A 19,786-nucleotide genomic window follows, 5' to 3' on the forward strand; every position below is an offset into this window, starting at 1 on the left:
ATTCTTGAACTCCAAGGTGAAAGTAATGACTGCTCTAAAACTATCTGATTAGAAAAGGCATCTTGTGAATGAGAAACCAATGAAGAAATCAGAGCAGTGCAATGCCGCTCTGATTTTTTTAAAAAGAAAAAAAAAATGGGGAAAATACCTACGAAGAAATATTTTTAAAACCACCAATATTATAACCCAGGGGTGTCCAAACTTGGGAACTTTAAGACTTGTGGACTTCAACTTCCAGAATTCCCCAGCCAGCATGGCTGGCTGGGGAATTCTGGGAGTTGAAGTCCACAAGTCTTAAAGTTCCCAAGTTTGGACACCCCTGTTATAACCCTCTTAAAAATAAAATTAACGTGATAGAAGTGTATGCAGAGTGTGGGGAAAGCATCTATTTGTTTTTTTCCCTCAAAGAACTAGGGCCCATGCTCACCCAATGAAGTTGAATGATGAAAAACTCCCAATAGATAAAAGGAAGTCAATTTGCTAAGACAAAAATGTAGCGATGCCTCCCACTTGGACAGCTTTAAAAGGATTAGGAGGATTAGATTATCACTGACTACCAGTCATGATGACTCCAGATTACCTTCAGTATCAGAAGCAGTACGCCTGTGATTATCTGTTGCTGGAGAACATAAATGGGAGATTTCTGCTACGTTCACATTCTACCTGCACGTTTTCCCACAGGCATCTGGCTGTTGCTGGCTACAATTGGTACACATATCAGACAAGTCTTTGGGTCCAGTCCTGCTACTATCGTTGCTTTCCTTACGTTAACGATGAACAACTGGAAGCAGTAGAGATTGTGCAAAAATTCCACATTCTCATGATTAGCATTACATTGGGAGGAGGAGCTTAAATTTATACTAGCCTACAACAGAGGGAAGGTGGCACAGTGATGAATTAGAACTTAGAAAATAGAGCCCATGGGAGGATCTCATGGAAATGCAATATAAAATAATACTGCAATAGTCAAGAGGAAAAAAGTAGCTATTGTCTTTGTATCTGTTTTTGGCAAAGATTCCTCTCTGTTACCTTCTGGCCAAAAAACAAACTTAGATAATTCTGCATAAGCAGCAAGCACTCTTATATAAAATTTAATAGAAACTACTGTGATTCAATATTCAGATTATACAGAATACAGACTAGTAGAGCTGGAAGACCTTGGTGATCCTGCTCAAGCAGGAGATCCTATACCAGGGCTGTCAAACTCCTGGCCCGCAGGCCAGATGCATCACACACACTGGCCATGCCCACAACCAGTTTAGCAAAGGGGGAAAAAGTCCCAATATGTCACAGGATGCTGCCGTGACTATGTGAGTTTGACACCTCTGCCCTATACCATTTCAGACAAATGGCTGACCAGTCTCTTCTTAAAACACCCGCAGCACCTGCAACGATGGAAAACAAGCTTAGCTCAATTCTGTTTTGATTTTGTAGTATTGGAGGTCAGAATTTTATGAAGAGTTGGGGATGTTTTAGACTTGGCTTTACATTAGTTTAGAAGGTGAACCAAGAACAAAGTAAAGTATAAGTAATAATCAAGAAGATGCACCAGTAATATCTATCAAATCCAGTAACTCATCATTCAAACTTAAAAGTAAGACAGTCTTCGAAATTTTAATATTAAAATTTGAGATTCTTGCTCATTTCAACTTTTGCCAAATCTCAGGATACTACAGTAAAGTCTCAGTTTCAGAATTGATGAACATCAGCCTTTTAGAAAGGAACTGACATGGGTGAGATCAATGAACTTGGATCCAGCTTGAGAAGCAGTATTTGCTCCCACACTAACCCTAATGACTAGACAACATGGGGATAATCACCAACTCCTGAAAACCACTGTTCAAATATTAGAAGAGTTATACGTACCTGGCAGACTATGGGAGGCACTGATTCCTAAATCGTTACAATTACTAGGCTGACAAACATCTCTTTACCCTGTTGTTATTCAAAACACAGTATTACACTTCAAGAATACCTCAAGCTTTCCTTTAAGTCTCAGTATTGGCAGCTGTCCAAGTTACAGGTCAAGTCTTCCAATACTGCTTGCCTGAACTGTAAGGATTTAAAACACTGTGTGCTTCACACACAATGTTCAGCCAACACAATAGCATGTTAAATGTGGTGAACTGAAGATTAAACAGGTTTTACAATATAACTTTCTGGCTCCACACGGCACCATAGTCCATCATGTCCTTACTTGCTAAAAAATTTTTAAAAAATCTATTGGCCATAGTATGGCATGGATTCTATACTTAAAATGCTGCTGAAGAATATTGCTGAAGAATATTTAATATTTAAAAAGGTAAAGGTTCCTCTTGCACTTATGTGCTAGTCGTTCCTGACTCTAGGGGCAGTGCTCATCTCAGTTTCAAAGCCAAAGAGCCAGTACTGTCTGAAGACATCTCCGTGGTCATGTGGCCAGCATGGCTAAACACCGAAGGTGCAGGGAACACTGTTACTTTCCCACCAAAAGTTGGTCCCTACTTTTCTACTTGCATTTTTACTTGCTTTCGAACTGCTAGGTTGGCAGAAGGTGGGCAAGTAACGGGAGCTCACTCCATTACGCAGTAGGGATTTGAACCGACAAACAGCCGACCTTTCTTAACGACAAGCTCAGCGTCTTAGCTACTGAGCCCCTGCAGCCCTTCTTAGCCACTGAGCCACCGCGTCCCTAATATTTACGTAATGCCTTAATATTTAATATTAAGGAAATATTAATCCTTAATATTTATGTAATGCCTAAATTATGTATTATGTAATTTGCTGAAAACTGCCAGAGTTCTGTTGTGTAAACCAACCTTTCCAAACTTGTTAAGACTATAATTCCCACAGCCATCAATTCAAATGACTAGGATTTATGGATGATGTAGTTCCAACAAATTCTGAGAGTATCAGCTTTGGAAGGCCAAAGTAGAAAATGTTCCCATCTAGCTGAGTTATGAAACAAATGCACCCACTCTTTATTTACTCCACAATTTGGAGGGGCAGGGAGATGCCTTCTGCTGATCATGCATTAGCCTGGTTCAACCTTATGATAATGGCTAGACTTATCTGTTTCTGTTTCAATCATAGTTTTGATTTTAAACAACCTTCCCCTGCCAGCCTTTCTCAACTGTCCCCATGCTGCTTGGGAATTCCAGGCTCCATAATCCCAGCATAACTGCTTGTTGGAGGAAGCTGCATTATGTCTAGAAAACCCAAGTCAACTATTCCATTGGTGCTGAGCTTCTGTTCTCTCCATAGGCTTCCTGTTAGGACAATGCATTAATTTAAACATCATCTGACCTACCTAGAGGCATAAGATCATTTTAACTGGATTCACACATTGCGTAAACTACTGTTTATTTAGCGAGAGAAATTTAACAGAATTCTCTAAACCATAAATTTATAGAGTCATAATATCTGGCTTCATACCACACACTAAAACAAAAATCTAACAAATTATCTTAGGGTTCAATATAATATGAGGTCTCCGTCTATATTGTCTTAGCTCTTAAGCCCAAAGCCTTTATTTATTTCTTCTTGTGCAAGCAGGCATGTGTTACAGCACTCTTTCCCCCAAAGGGAGAAACCAGACCAAAGAAGTATCAAGTAAAAATGGCTTGGCAAACATTCCTGTAATGTTTTGAATCTTAGTTACAGTACAAGCCGAGCTTTCAGAAAGGGCCATCAAAATAGTAATCTGGAAGATGAGTGCTATAACTGTGGTGGATAACTGGAAGGCTGACCAATGGATGCATGTCACATTCCTCCTAGCCTCTCCGATTAGCTGTATGCAGCTGTATGGGGAAGACAATATGCAGTGATACAGAGTACTATAAAGTTTTTATTGGCACATTTGAAAAAAATTGGCCAAGTAGGCAGAAATAAAATGTTTTACCATAATGAGCACTTTTCTCTAGTTTTGTACGAGAGAAATAGAAAATGTCTAGGAAAGGAACAGCAAGCTATTTCTGATTACACATGCTTATTACACTGGATTAAATGGGTTTGGGATAGCTTTCCAGATCTCCTGGGTGTCTCCTCAGGGTGCCCTATGGACAACAGGAATGATAGCCCAACACATGCAGAGGGGAAAAGTTTGTGAAATATTAGTTTAGAAAATGTCTTCAGATACACCGTACCTTTTCTTATAATGGCTTAGGAAGTTAAAGAATCATATAGCATACATCGTCTCCTGTGGATATATAAGCAGAAAAGATAAACAAATGAGAAAACATATCTGCTATTTCCTTCTCCAACAACCCATCCTGAGCCTTCCTCTCCACTTACACATTCTATTGTCAGATAGTTGGTTTTTGATGTTCTCTAAATTTTCTAGATGTTTTTCACCTCTATCCTAAAGTAACATTTCATCTGTCGAAAATGCAGCACTGTGCCCTCGTGTCCTCCCTTGTCCTTCTTTTCAACATAAAGGTAAAGGTTCCCCTTGCACATATGTGCTAGTCATCCCCGACTCTAGGGGGCAGTGCTCATCTCCGTTTCAAAGCCAAAGAGCCAGCACTGTCCGAAGACGTCTCCATGGTCATGTGCCCGGCATGACTAAACATCAAAGGTGCACGGAATGCTGTTACCTTCCCACCAAAGGGGTCCCCATTTTTCTACTTGCATTTTTTACGTGCTTTGTAACTGCTAAGTTGGCAGAAGCTGGGACAAGTAACAGGAGCTCAGCCCATTAGGCAGCACTAGGGATTCGAACGGCTGAACTGCCAACCTTTCTGATCGACAAGCTCAGCATCTTAGCCCCTGCGCCACCATTCAACTTACACAAGTTTAATTACTACAGAGGTAGATTAATTCTTACAGGAAAAGCTGGGAAGGGGCACAAGAACAATCCTTATTAAATATTAAGAATTTTCAACTTAGCCACCAGACAGTCTATTGGCGGCAGCTCTTCAGAGTAAGCAATTTATTTTGCTAAGAAGAGAACTGGTTTGCTCAATCCTTTATCAAATGAAAGAGCACTCATATTCAGAGAGATCTACTCTTTTGGAAGCAAATGAAGCCATTTAGATTTGCTATGATGAAATTCATGATATTTTAAAAGAAGAGTGATTGTTTAAGATGCCCTATGAGTACTTCAAGTAGAAAAGGGGGAAAAGATTTCATTCAAAAAGAAGAACAGGCTGATTTTTTTTAAAAAAAAAACCATTGCCCAACAGAAGACAGCTTTGCTTGTGTATCAGAACAAAGTTTTAACAATCAGGTGAAGCTAAACAGACATCTGGAGAATGGAGATTACAACAGGGAACTTCTAGATGACAACAATCCAGAGAAAAATGTGTTAATATTAACATAATTTGATATGACTACACTTATAAAGACTTCCCTTATACCTTAAAGGTGGCAAACAGACCCCTCCTGTGGACCCGTGCACCATCACCAGCTGTTTTTCCAGGTTTAATCACGTGCATGTGCACCAGACAGCTGGTCTGGCATCATGCGCACTGGAACCTGGAAGAGCAGCTGGCCACGCATTGATGCGCACTGGCCAGCTGCTCTCTTCTGGATTCTGGACACATGTGCGTGTGCTCCAGTTTCAACACTTGGTGCCGAAAAGGTTAACCATCACTGCCTTAGATCTATCTATAGATCTAGTTATCTTCTGCCAGAGAAATGCAGTCCTTTACGTTCAATTAAATAATTTGGCAAAGAACAGTTGCAACTTACAGTGCTAGAGAGAAGGAAAGCAACACGTATGTTAGTTTTTGTTATTTTCATTCTCTGATTTAACAGTAAAACATGAATGCATTGCTTGTGCATTGACTTTACTTCTTGCCAAACTAAGGCCAGTATTTTAGTTACTGTTCCTGCTCAAGGGGGAAAAAATCCCAGAGGCTTTTTACCACCTTTCCTAAATCACTGTTTATTATCCTGTTCTTATTTTGTTTTGTTTTGTGTTTTTTTTAAAAAAAAATCTGCAACACTTAAGAATGGAAGGGAAAGAATTTCCTCACCAGAGAATTCTGAGTGATGACTGGGAAAGTGTGTGTGGGATAGGCTTTATTTCATGGATCAATGTATTTTTATGAACTACCCAACTTACATGAATGTACATTTAAAAATGAAAATTTCTATTGTACCATATTTCTATCCAATCTCAAGCATTAACTATGTTTAATATTCCACACAAAGGCACCTGTTAGATACTTGCTTCAACTACAGTGGTTTCCACCAAGCTCCTCTGTTCCAGCGGGAACAGAGGTTTAATCCCATTGGTCGAAAGGTCTGACAGCTCCCTATTAAAGGGCTGCTGTCAGACTCAACCTTCGCTGGATTGTTCTTACTTGTTGTACTTTAATAAAGAGCTGTTGTTGTCTTTAGCCTTGTGCGCCTTTCCATTACCCGATCTAACACTGGTGACAAAGGTGGGATTGGAAGGCAACTAGGTGAACCAAAAAGAGCATAGCAATCCAGCAAGTACATCCAGCCCGGAGCTCAGCGCGGCTTCGAGCAGCCATTTTTGAGCTGCAAACTCAAAATGCCCTCAGAACACAAAATGGCCATGCACGCCCCACCGACTCCATATGACCCAGTCACCAAACACTGGGACTTGTATATGCTATGGTGTGACTGCTTCCTTGAGGCCAACAATCTCATGGGCCTTTCTGAAGGCGGCAAGAAGAACACGTTCCTCGGATACTGTGACTGAGAAGTGTTGGAAAGGGCGAAAGACCTCCCTGAACCTACTTTTCTAGTACAATACAGCCAGACCCTGCCATTGGTGCTGACCTGCAACGCTTTTCCATTCAGCGTTGGCGCCGTCCTCAGCCACCACATGCTCAATGGAACTGAGGCTCCCATAGCCTTTTACTCTAGGACTTTGTCCATTGCCGAGTGGAACTACAGCCAGCTGGACCGTGAGGCTTTGGCGGCCGTGACCAGAATAAAGAGGTTCCATGAGTATCTATATGGTCGTGATTTCGAACTAATTATGGATCACAAGCTGCTACTGGGTTTACTGGCTGGGGACTGACCTACCCCAGTGTCATTATCATCGTGGATGACCAGATGGACCATCTTCCTAGCTGCCTACTACTACCGTCTCATCCACCGACCAGGCACTATTTGGGGGCATGCTGATGCTTTGAGCCACTGGCTGCTGCCTGAACTTCTTGCTGACCCTACCCCCCAGATGCCAGTCCTCCTCATTGACTGCCTTGAGACTGGCCCTGTCTCGTCTTGTGACGTTGCCCGCCACTCTGCAAAGGATTCCACCATCAAACAAATTTTGAACTGGATGTGGAGGGGGTGGCCCAAGGGGCCTGTTGGGGCTGATTTCAAAATGTATTTTAGAAAGCGTGATGAGTTATCTGTTGTAAATGGCTGTTTACTGTGGGGGGACTGGGTCATTGTTCCACCCAAACTGTGCATTGTAGTATTAGAGGCTTTACACTTAGGGCACCCTGGAATTGTCAGGATGAAGTCTTTGGCTAGGAGTTACATGTGGTGGCCTAACATGGATAGGGAGATCAAAGAATGGGTGGCTACCTGCACACCGTGCCAGGAATCCAGACCAGCTCCCCCAGAGGCACCTACTAAGGAGTGGGAGCGACCTCAAGCACCATGGTCTAGGGTGCACATTGACTTTGCTGGCCCAGTTCATGGTCAGACATTCCTCATAGTTGTGGACACCTACTCGAAATGGCTAGAGGTAGTCCTGATGACCTCCACTTTGGCAGAAGAGGTCATCAAGGTACTTTTCTCCACGCACGGCCGGCCCGATGTCCTGGTCTTTGACAACGGGCCCCAATTCACGGCCATGCAATTTGAGACTTTCCTAGCAGCTCAGGGAATCAGGCATGCCCTGGTTGCACGTGCCATTTCATCCGGCCTTCAATGGTCAGGCGGAGAGAATGGTGAGATCTGCAAAAGAGGCCCTCTCTAGGATGGGCCCGGGAGATTGGCAAACACAGGTTGACCACTATTTACTAATTCAGCACATCACACCCAGTGCCACTACAGGGAGAAGCCCCTCCGAGCTTCTCATGGGACACCGGCTAAGGTCCCACTTAGACCGGCTACACCCAAACTATTCTGCCGCATCGCCCCCTGACTCCATGAGCAAAATTCGGAACTTTAGCGTAGGGGATTCAGTTTACGCCCACAAATACGCCAGGGGAACTCTGTGGTTTCCTGCCACAGTGATAGGCATCATCGGGCCTCTTATCTTGTAGAGCTCGAGGACGGTCGGAATTGGAGAAGGCACATTGACCAACTCCGTGGCTGCCTCTCCAACTCCACTCTTAGACAACCAGAGGTAACTCCTGCACGAGTTAGACAAAGCCCTACCCAAACAGAGCAAACACTCACTCTTTCCACAGACAGCTTAAGCCCAAGGATACAGGGAAACTTATCTGGTTATGTTGCAGGCCCACAGCGAGCTCCGAGTGAACCGGCTCTAGAAGCTCCAGCCGCGACCTGTGAAAGGTTCCAGGAGCTTCCACCAAGCGGACCTGCGGAGCAAACAGGTCCATCCGACCTGTCCAAAGAACACCCTCCAACTGAAGTGCGCAGGTCTGGCAGAACTACCCAAAAGCCCACCTACCTGCATGACTACATAATGAGTAGGAGTATTCCATCCAATAGGGGAGCGGTGTTAGATACTTGCTTCAACTACAGTGGTTTCCACCAAGGTCCTCTGTTCCGGCGGGAACAAAGATTTAATCCCATTGGTTGAAGGGTCTGACAGCTCCCTATAAAAGGGCTGCTGTCAGACTCAACCTTTGCTGGATTGTTCTTACTGCTACTATTGTTGCCTTTAGCCTTGTGTGCCTTTCCATTACCCGATCTAACAGCACCCATTTAAATTTCTGAATGTAGTAATCAAAATCAATTAAAATATTAGCACTTTGACTTAATGGGCTCCTACAAACTTTGTATCATGGCATTCTGTCCAGTGGTGGGATTAACTTACCTTCCCTACCAGTTTGCATGCGCCTCGTCTGCACATGTGCACTGCCTTCTGCGCATGCCCAATGCTCATGCATTACGTCGGGGCGGGTGGGCAGAGCCTCCCGCAGCCGGTTGTTACCAGTTCGTCTGAACTGGAGAGGACCAACTGAATACCATCTCTGATTCCGTCTCTTCCCCATTCAATTCATTGTAATTACTATAACCTCAAAGTTTTCCATTCACCGTACTTTCCTAATAGTTAGAAAAATGGCAAAATCTGAAACCAATTTCAAAACATGATTTAACATCCCATCACACTGAAACTCTTAGCCACATTTTCCTAATTTGGATACAAGAGAATGTTTAATTGAAAATTTCCTGGCATGTTATGATATTCTGAGAAGAGAGAAGAGAACAACAGGATGAAGACATCGCTAGTTAGCTAAAGGGTACTGAATCATTCAAAAAGTCATCTTTGAGTCAGGAATGTTTTTGGGAAATGTCCATGTTTAATTTAAGCATAAAAAGAGGTGTTTATCAGAATAAGACTCAAATAAAAGCCAATTAGCCTGAATGCTAAACCCTTCCTTCTGATCTCGTGTAACAAAAGTCTGTGTATTGATTACTGCTTTGCCCTTTCACTGCAATGCCTGCGAGTTTTTGTTTTATTTTTTTCTCCCATTCATCTTAGCAAATGCTGTACCAGGCAAATTGTTTAAGCAATGCAGAGCTGACCCTAATCTTTCTTGGTGCAATGCAACCCCCTGTACAAATGAAGAATTTAGTAATGGTACCACTGGGCAGTAATTACGGCTAATCTATTATGAGCTATAGATCTATTATTAGATCCTGGTTAAAACGAAAGAGTGTATGAGTCAAAAGTATAACAAAGGGACTGATTTTTGTGAACAGTTCAACAGTGCACTAAAAATCAAATTAAAAAATAAGTAAAACTATTTGATTTCTCTTTTTATTTAAACTGGGAGGACAATGGGAGCTTACTAATGAGAGTTATCATAGGTGAATCCAAGTGCACCTTCATATAACTGTGGAAATTTTCTGTAAGACTATATTTTGATTTATGTTACTTACTTCCCTAACAATACTTAACAGTGCACATTTCCCAGCTGAAGTATTATATCACAAGAATTTAAGAATTTGCCTTACATTAAGGGCTTATCTACACTCCCCTTTTGCCCAGTGGTGAGATTCAAAATATTTTACGGCCAATTCTGTGGGCGTGGCTTGGTGGACATGGCAGGGGAAGGATACTGTAAAATCTCCATTCCCTCCGGATCAGCTGGGATTCGGGGGGGCAGATGGGGGCGGGGCCAGTCAGAGGTGGTATTTACCAGTTCTATGAACTACTCAAAATTTCTGCTACCAGTTCTCCAAAACCTGTCAGAACTTGCCGAATACCACTTCTGCTTTTGCCCCATAACCAGGATAGCTTCTGAAGGGTATCTTCAAAGCAGCATCATGGCACACTTTGTTCTGTTTCTGAACACATTTTTCCCTGTTGTAACCTCATGTATTCCTATACAGTTAGGCTACAGCATATTACTTTCTTGCAGCTAACTACAGCAATTCATTGACTATTTCAAAGAGGAAGGACTCTCTGGACTATTTGGAAGCTTAAGATAAAATCCTTCTGGGTCTCTCAGGTGACTGGAAAAAATTGATATACTGGTAGTTTGAATGAAGCTGAAAAAAAGAATAAATAAAACAATATTATTAAAGCAGAGGGGAAAAAAACTACTTTAAAAAAAGTTTCTCTTGGGTTTCAAATCAGCAACCATAGTGAGATAATTTTTATTATAAATTTTAACATAGGTAAAGATAAATAAGAAAAATAGAAAAAAATAAGTGCAGAAAAACAATCGAAAAAGAAAGAGTTATATAAAAAACCGACGCCTGATCTTCTTCACTGCTGTTACAAACATATTATCCCTCCCTCCTCCTTAAAACTACATTACACTATTCCCTTCTTCTTTCTAATCAGCTCATACCTAATTGAAACATCTATAATTAGCTATAATTAGCTATCTATCATCTACCTACCTACCTACCTATCATCTATGTATCTACCCTTTCTGAATTTTGATTCACTTATGCCTATTGTCATTCAACTTGTGTTGTCTTTTTCAGTTACATTAGAGACAAAAACCACTCAACAGGTGGGGCACACTTCCCCACCACCACCACTATATATGTGCTGAAGGTAGCATTCAAATAGTACAATTACAATTGTTGCCCAGTCACTTTTGGTGGCATGGCTCTACTATATACATTTGATTAATAAAATAAAGTTAATTAAGAAATACATTTAGGTTAAGTAAGGGTCCCATGGGCAGGGCAGTGATTAAGAATCATCATGCAACAGTATACCAGGAATGGTGAAGGGGAGTCAATTGGTAGAAAATTCTCTTTATTCTTTTTTAGATCTATTAAGGCCAGTTTGTTGGCCTACATACTATTCAGAAAATTATTATTGTTGTTGTTGTTGTTCTTATCAGCAGCATCTTGGGGGTAATGGTCATCAAATAAAATGCAAAAAATTAACAAAAACTATTAAGGAAATCTGGACAGAATCATCTAAGAGAAAATAGAAAATCAATGTTTGAAAGGATTTTGACTCAATAGAATTTTAGTGTGCTCCACATACTCTGTATAATAAAGAGAGGTGGATATGTAGATTTGCAGGGATCTGACTCAACAAGGTACATTATATCTTAGTTGGTTACTGTTCCTCGGTGTGGCCTGTTGACTAAGTAAGCATCCAGGTGGGAATTTTCTCATTTAGCAATTTTGTGAGTTGGATATGGCACAGCCTCATGAGTTACCTTACTTAAAGGGGATACTTTAAAGTATCTAAAAGATTCATCAAGGCAAGCACCCCAACACAGAGTCAAGATAGAAAAAGAAATTCCTCGTTTTGCTCATTATCTTCTCAAACAGACTTCTTGGAATTCAGAAGCTCGCCAGAGTATAAACCACTCCAGGAGAGAACAAATGAGATGGCCTATCAATTGTGCTGACAGAAAAAGAGTGATCTCTCTTCTCTAGAAAGTTCTTCCATCCATTCTACTCCATCACCACTTTGACAGGGCTTGGAAAGGCTCTGAATAAATAAGGAAAGGAAACTCTTTATGCTTGCAGAAGGTTGTAATATGCCCCTAAATTTTGTAAAATTCAGTAAAAGCTAGAATCTAATTACAACTGAAAGAAGATTTAATTTCAAAGGAGTCTACACTGATGATCCAGATACTTGAGCTTGCTGACATCCCAACCCAAGAGTTTGCTCTCCATATACCATAAAAAAGTGTGTACAGTAAACAAGTAGTCCTTGGTAAGCAACCAAACATCGGACTAGCCATTAAGTAAAGTGATTACTAAGTGAAGCAGTGACTGTGCTTATGATCGCACTTCAAATTTTCTTTGCTTGACAGACCTGCAAAGGTTATAAATTGCAACGATTGGTTGCTTTTTCACCACCATTATAATGGTGGGCAGTCACTGTACACGGAAGTCACTAAACAAGAACTACCTGTACACGGTGAGTTAGATTCACTTTGATGAAGAGTCTTGTGTCATTTTATCACTTTGATGAGTATTGTGCAATGTATGGCTGTGAAAGTTGTACCATAAGGAAGGCTGAGTGCCAAAAAAATGAGGCCTTTGAATTGTGGTGCTGGAGAAGACTCATGTGGGTCTCTTGGACTGCAAGATGATCATACCAGTCAGTCCTAGAGGAGATTAACCCTGACTGCTCTTTAGAAGGCCAGATCCTGAAAATGAAACTTAAATACTTTGGCCACCTAATGAGAAGGAAGGACTCACTAGAGAAGAGCTAATACTGGAAAGACTGAGGGCAAAAGAAGAAGGGGACGACAGAAGATGAGGTGGTTGGATGAAGTCACCGAAGCAGTTGGCATGAGCTTAATTGGACTCTGGGGAATGGTAGAAGACAGGAAGGCCTGGAGGAGCATTGTCCATGAGATCATGCTGGGTCGGACACGACTTCTCAACAAACAACATTGTGTCATTGAAATGATATAAACCTCTTCATCAAAGCAAAGAGGCAATGCATTTACCAATCAATCATTCATGCTTCTCCACTACTGGGAACATTGCAAGCCCCCTCCTCACAAACCTTCTACCAGCATCAGGGTTGACACAGCCAAAAGGCTGTGAAGAGCCTTCTTGCAGCCATCTCCACCAATAAGTGCCTGTGGCTTTCATTTCAGAAGGAGGCAGAGAGGTGACTCCCAATCAGCCAGTCAAGCTACACACACACAACAGACAGAGCTGAAGGAGTTTCCCGAGTAGGGGCTGGGCCTGTAGAACAGCCTCCTCAACTTTAGCAAGTGCCAGCAGATATTGGAGGGACTGTGAAGCACAGACAAGCAGAGCCACATGGCTGCTTCACTTTGTTCTTAGGAGCCATGGGGCGCCGTTCCATCTCAGAACAACTTTTGAGTGGGTGCTTCATTTGCATCTTCATCAGAGCAAAGCACCTCTTCAAAGAATTCTGCAGCTCTTTTGGGTATTCTCAGAGTAAGAGGCTTTTTTAAATGACACATAAGAAAACTCTAAAATCTGGGCATATGACAAAATTGCCTCACCAGCAAGGCCTGCTCTCCAAGAGTAAAGAAGAGGACCCACCCAAGAAATAAAACTTGCAACCTTACTTAATGTAACATCGATACTCCAGAACCCCTATACTCTAATAAAATTAAGCACTCCTCCGATCAATTTCAGGACCTTCTTCACTCTGTTTTTTTTTAAACCCGCACAACAGAAGATGGAATAATAAATGCTGGAGTATTCTGCAGTCTGCAGGGTTGATATACATTAATTAATCCCCTTTTCCCCAAATGAATTAAGTACATTCTGCTTTACATTGTAGAATGTGCCAAATTCACAGTCCCTTGACAATGATCCTGTTTTCTTTTTTTAAAAAAGGCAGAGTGACCATCCACACAGTGCTTTTGTCTCTCCAGTTCTAGAAGGGCTACAAAATAGCATAAAAAAGGCATTTGAGTATAATGGCTCCTGGATAGAGCATGAGCTCCTCCCCCTTGAAAGTTCTTAAAATGGGAAATAACTTCATTTCCTTCCCAGGTTTATGGCAAAATTAGCACTTGCTTCAAATAAATGAGCAGGAGAACAGAAAAGAATTTGAAGGTTCACAAAATGATAAAGGCGGGAGTAGAAAGCGGTGGAAAGGATTGTTTTCTGATGCACTGGCCTGTTAAATAACCCGTGTATCAAAAACATTACATTTTAAACTTGTTTTTACAAAGCAAGTCTGCCTGGCAACCTCTGAAAACATGTTTTATCTCTTTCAAACCTTAGTAATCATGAAATTATCAATCAGTTTGGAAAGTACAAAAGACATTCAAAGAGAAGAGAAGAAAAAGAATGTAGCCAAAATAGAATGGATAGCTGCACGAAAGCATCTTGGATAGCTTTCTTTATATTTGTGAGTAGCCACTGTAGTCAAAACACATTCCTACCTAGACAGTAGTGAGAGTCCAGAGATAAGAGCAAATTAAAAGAACCCCTAAATTATGTACAGTTTGTGTTGAGATTGTGAACAGTTCAAACAGGGTTCATTTCGCTGTAGGCTGTGTCCAATATTCCACCCATTCCCAACAGATAGCTGAAAATGTATCCTGCTTGGGCACTGGGTATGTTTGCTCTTAAGAGAATAAGCCTAAAGGAATCCAGAAGGAATCTCCTATATGTGTCTTATTAAAACACTGATATTTTCTTGATTAAGTTATCTCTAGGAGGTTTTGTAAATATATGTGAAAGAGATTTGGGTAAATATATGTGAACTCTGGCTTCAGCTTACAGACACATTTTAAAGTCAGTCAGATGAGTTGATAGGAGAAGGTGACCTCCACTGAAAAGGAGGCCCTGGGTTATTACTACTAGAATTACTAGAATTATTTGCTACTAACAGTTTCTGTTAAGGCTGGACTACCTAATAATTTAGAGAAAAATTACTTTCACTCCTAGGCAAACTCTGAATTCTTTTATTTTTCAGCTTATATTATTTAATTGGGGGTAAATTCCATTGAACATTGAGGTGAAATGACTTAGTTTTGATTTGGCATGCGTAAAATTGTACTATAAACCTTCGATTATTTTTTTCAATTTTTCCATCAAAATATATTAGTCTTTTTTCACATAATTTCATATTTTGGAGGAACAGTTGTTATTGAGAACTAGTTTGGTCTAGTGGTTAAGACGCCAGACTAGAAAGCGGGAGGCCACGAGTTCAAGTCCCACATTAACCATGAATGCCAGGCCGGTTGTCTTTGGGCCAGTCACTCTCTCTCAGCCCAGCCCATCTCACAGGGTTGTTGTGGGGGGGGCAAGAAGAGGAAAATGTGGTGGATATGTTTCCTGCCCTGAGTTATTTGTAAAAATAATAAAGGTGGGACAAATGAACAAATAAACAAAAGTTATTTCTAGCAGCTTGTATAACAATGTGAGAAATATGTTTCACTTCTGCCTATGCTACAGCTTAAACCAAACAAGTCATGCAACTAACTATTCTTCAGTTTTTCCAGTTCTCCTTCCTGCAGAGGACATAAAAAGAATGTCATCAAGATTCATTCCTCACTAACAAAATAAAACCCCTCTTTCACTCCTGTCCCCGATTCAGAATAAGAAATGAATTCCTCTAATCGTTTTCCGATTACAGGGATTCTCACAAAGATACCTCTGCAAATGCAACAAATACCATGAATACAATGTTGTGATAGAAATTGGCCTGGAATATATAAATCAGGGGTGTCCAAACTTGGGAACTTTAAGACTTGAGGACTTCAACTCCCAGAATTCCCCAGCCAGCTCTGCTGGCTGGGGAATTCTGAGAGTTGAAGTCCACAAGTCTTAAAGTTCCCAAGTTTGGACACCCCTGATATAAATAGAACTTTTGCAGAAATTGGTATTTTTTGCATTATAATTAGTTCTATGGAATGCTCCCCCAAAAACTTCATATCAAATTAACTCATATTAATCAACCAGAAGATCCAAACAGATTAAAGTCGTAAGGCCAAAGAGGCTGTTTTTCTATGGTGGTCAACTACATTTCAGTGAAAAGCCCATAAGCATAATGTGAACACAAGGAAACTTCAGGGCCAAGGAAAGTATACTTCGAAACTCATCCTCTTCAATATCAGATCCCCTCTTAATATGGCATCTGACAAAATATATATATATATATAGTTAGAAGTATGAAACAAGTATTTCTCCAATAGAAGTGTATGTAGCATGGGAATGAAGTATAGAGTTTTTGGCGCTCTCTGAATGGTTGTTTACCTGCAGATGTTTCATTACACAATGATAACATTGAAAGTTGTCATATTAAGAAGGGATTTGGTATCAGAGAAGGTAGGTTTCTAATATGATTTTCTTGGCCCTGAAGTTCTCAGGAATTCATATCACGCTTGTGGATTTTTCATGGACATGTAGTTGACCACTGTATGCCAAACACATGGATATCCAAATGCCTTGCACTATACAAAATCAACAGAAGACTAAGGCCTTCCTCAAAAACAATGCTGGAAGCCAACTGAAGACAGCTTGCAGAAATTACCATTACAATGATGCACTCTCCCAGCTGCAGATCTATAGAAGCAGGGATCTACCACACTAGATAGGACCCAAGGTGCAGACAATGCAGAGAAGCCTCAGAGACACTCCAAAACATAGTGCAAGGATGTAAGATGCAAGCAGGAACAGCATACACTAAACAGCACAAATAACAGGCTTTGTGTACATCTGTGCAATGTATAGGCTAGATCCTCCCAAGCCCAAATAGAAACCCCACAGAAGCTTGTGAAAAATAACAGAGCGAAGATCCTGTGGGATTTCCAGATTCAGAAGGACAGGTAAGTACTGGCGAATCAGCCAGAAAGCATGGTAATATACAAGGGCCAGAAAAACAGCAGTGGTGATAGACATAGCAATGCCAACTGACAGCAACATTGGGAAGAAAGAATATGAGAAGATGGAGAAATACCAGGGCCTAAAGAGTAACTAGAGAGGATGTAGAAAGTAAAAGCCAAAGAGGTCCTAATGGTGGTATGAGAATTCAGAGTTGTGAGTCCTAAGTTGGGAAATGGCTGCAACAGATCTCAGAAAAATATCTGTCCAGAAGAGAGCAGTGCTAAGATACTTTGCAGAACCTTCCCAAGGTTCCCAAGCCTCTGGTAAAGGACCCGATGGAGAAAGACACATAAGGGTGAGAAAGGAATTATATAGTCAAAAGGTTTTAAATAGGTATTTCTAAAATGGAAGAAAAAACGTATAACTCAAGGTTGAACTATGAAGTTTTTGATGCTCTCTGAGCTTGGTTGTTTGCTTGCAGATGTTTCATGACCAACAGTAACTTCAGTGCACTCAGGAAAGACCACACCAATGTTGGGTAATAAAACATCTGCACACAAATGATCAAACACAGAGAGCACTACAAACACCACAAGTCTTTCTATCATTTTATATATTAAGATCTTAAGAAAGAGTTAGGAAAGAGCCACATCTACTGTTTCCCAAAATTTCATATTACATGCATCAACCAAGAAGCGGGCAGGGAGGAGAGAGAGCTGAGCATCATAATTTGACTTTGGGTGGTTGGGAAAGAGGGTTAGCTCTCATTTGTATGTCCCCAACTGTTTGACATCCGAATGACAGATTCTAATAATCTGCTTCTAGAGAAGAAGCTTTCTTTTGGTTTTTCTTTCTTTCTTCCATCTCTAATGTAGACTTTTCTCATCTAATCTTCTTCACACACAATGGTCACATGTAACACTCCAAGAGTAATAGACTAGCCCCTCCCAATCCCCCAGTTTTCAGAGGGGTAACTATAAGGGGACAAGGTTGATTTCGAACAGAAAGTTGTTTTATAACAGACACCGCTGTTAAAAACAATACTTGCAAGACTTTGCCTCCTGAACTTTATGAGAATGGGGTCAATACTAAATGTCTATGGAGAGTCGAGTCATGGGTTGTCCCAAAGGTGCTTTTCAAGAGGAAACTGGACATTCTGTGTTTTTCCTTAAAGACATTTTGCTTCTCATCCAAGAAGCTTCTTCAGTTCTGGCAGTCATGAATCCATGATGATCCTCATGTTATGGATTTGCTGTCCCATGAATGACAGTGCCAGAGCTGATTGCAAATCTCTGTGCACAGACTATCTTGGTGTGATTAAATTTCAGCCTGTTTCACACATTCAACTCGCCCTGGGACAGGAGTCACAGTAACATCAAAGAAATGATGGACTAGAATCATCAAAGAAAGGATGCAAAAGGAGGGGCAAAATAACATGTGAATGACAAAAAATAAAATATTTTTTAAATATTTTAAATAATTAAATTGAATTGTTGAATCGTCCTGCAACAAGTTGGCCATGGTGAGTTGGCTGTGGCAAATTGTCCCATTCCATGATCCTGTGTACATTACAGTAGTTATTTTTTTTATGTAGTTTAAAATATGCTTTAAGATGACTGCACTGTTTCCTTGGCCTTCTTGAATTTTTATTTTATTTTCTACTCCTGGAATTTCCTCATGGTCTCATTGGCAAGTACCAACCAATTCTTAAATTAGCAAAGTGAAATGATGGAGTGCCAGTTTGGAGTACAGGTAATCCTTGACTTAAACCATTCATTTAGCACCTGGTCACATGGCCGGCAAGCCAGTCCCTCAAAACAGGCCACACCTACAGAAGAGGTTCTAAAAAAATTTGAAACCCACCACTGTCGCACTTACAACTGTCATAGCATCCCCACTTTTGTTTGATCAAACTTCAGGAACTTGATAACTGGCATGTATTTATTTTTTGGAATTTTTCTTTGTATTTTATATTTTGATAAACCAATAAAAAAAGTTTCATGGCAACTAGCATGCATTTATGATGGTTGCACCATCCCAGGGTCACGTGATCACCATTTTCAATCTTCACAATCAGCTTCTTACAAGCAAAGACAACAGGGGAAGCCCGATTTGCTTATTGACAATGATTCACTTAAAAACTTCAGAGATTCACTTAACAGTCATCTCAAAAATATCATAAAGATGGGTGTGATTCACTTAATAACCATCTTGCTTAGCAATGGTAATTCTCGTCCCAACAGTGGTCATAACAGAGGTCTACCTGTAGTAGTTAAAGGCAGCAGGTTAAAACCCAGAAGACTGTGAATTCCAGTCCTGCTTTAGGCACAGAGCCAACTGGGTGACTTTGAGCCAATCGCTTTCTCTCAACCCTAGGAAAAAGGCAACCTCTAAAAATCACGGCATGAAATCTCACCAAGAGTCAACATGAAGGCATTAAAAACAGTACAAATAAGAGCTGCCTGGTGAACAATACAGGTCAGTATTTCATCACTTAGTAAAAGTCACTGCAACTCTTTCCCAATTCCTGTTATGACACAGATGGAGGCTGTGTTTAAAGACAACGAATCAGGCTTGATCGTGATGACTGCATCAACAAAATCAAGTCGCTTTCTCGGCAATAGTTTGACTGTGGTTTGCCACTGCTTTCTTCCAGAACGGTGTTTTGATACTGTTAGTTTGTCTGTTTATTTCCCTGTCTAGTCTAGAATTTTTGGTTGCCTTCCATTGAAGTATTAATCAGTTCTAACCCTGCTAAACTTCTAAATCCAACAAGTCAGCAGGTGCTGCCATCCACAAAGCTAGCTAAGAAGCTGTATTAAGATGTGACTCAAGGGTAATCAGCTCTGTAAAAGTCAGCAGGAAAGGAAATGTTGTTTTATTTCCAAAATAGCATACAGTTTGAAGACATGAAGTAGAACAAGAAAAAAAAATGCAAATAAGAAAAAAAAAAATTTCTTTCCTGACTTCTAAATCAGTTGCC

General features: G+C 40.7%; 1 protein-coding gene across 5 annotated transcripts in view; it reads right to left on the minus strand.

Annotated features, from left to right (window-relative positions):
- GREM2 (gremlin 2, DAN family BMP antagonist) overlaps positions 1–19,786 on the minus strand; it is a 36,640-nt gene that overhangs the window by 8,022 nt on the left and 8,832 nt on the right. For 2 of the 5 annotated variants that reach the window (XM_081942770.1, XM_081942771.1), the window contains exon 2: positions 4,125–4,177. The exons of the other annotated variants lie outside the window; for them this stretch is intronic. The gene's annotated coding sequence lies outside the window, so the exon portion shown is untranslated. The remainder of the gene's footprint in view (positions 1–4,124; positions 4,178–19,786) is intronic. 5 annotated transcript variants of the gene reach the window in all.

Source organism: Natrix helvetica, assembly GCF_964273705.1.
Source record: "Natrix helvetica genome assembly, chromosome: 2".
NCBI classification, from domain to species: domain Eukaryota; kingdom Metazoa; phylum Chordata; class Lepidosauria; order Squamata; family Natricidae; genus Natrix; species Natrix helvetica.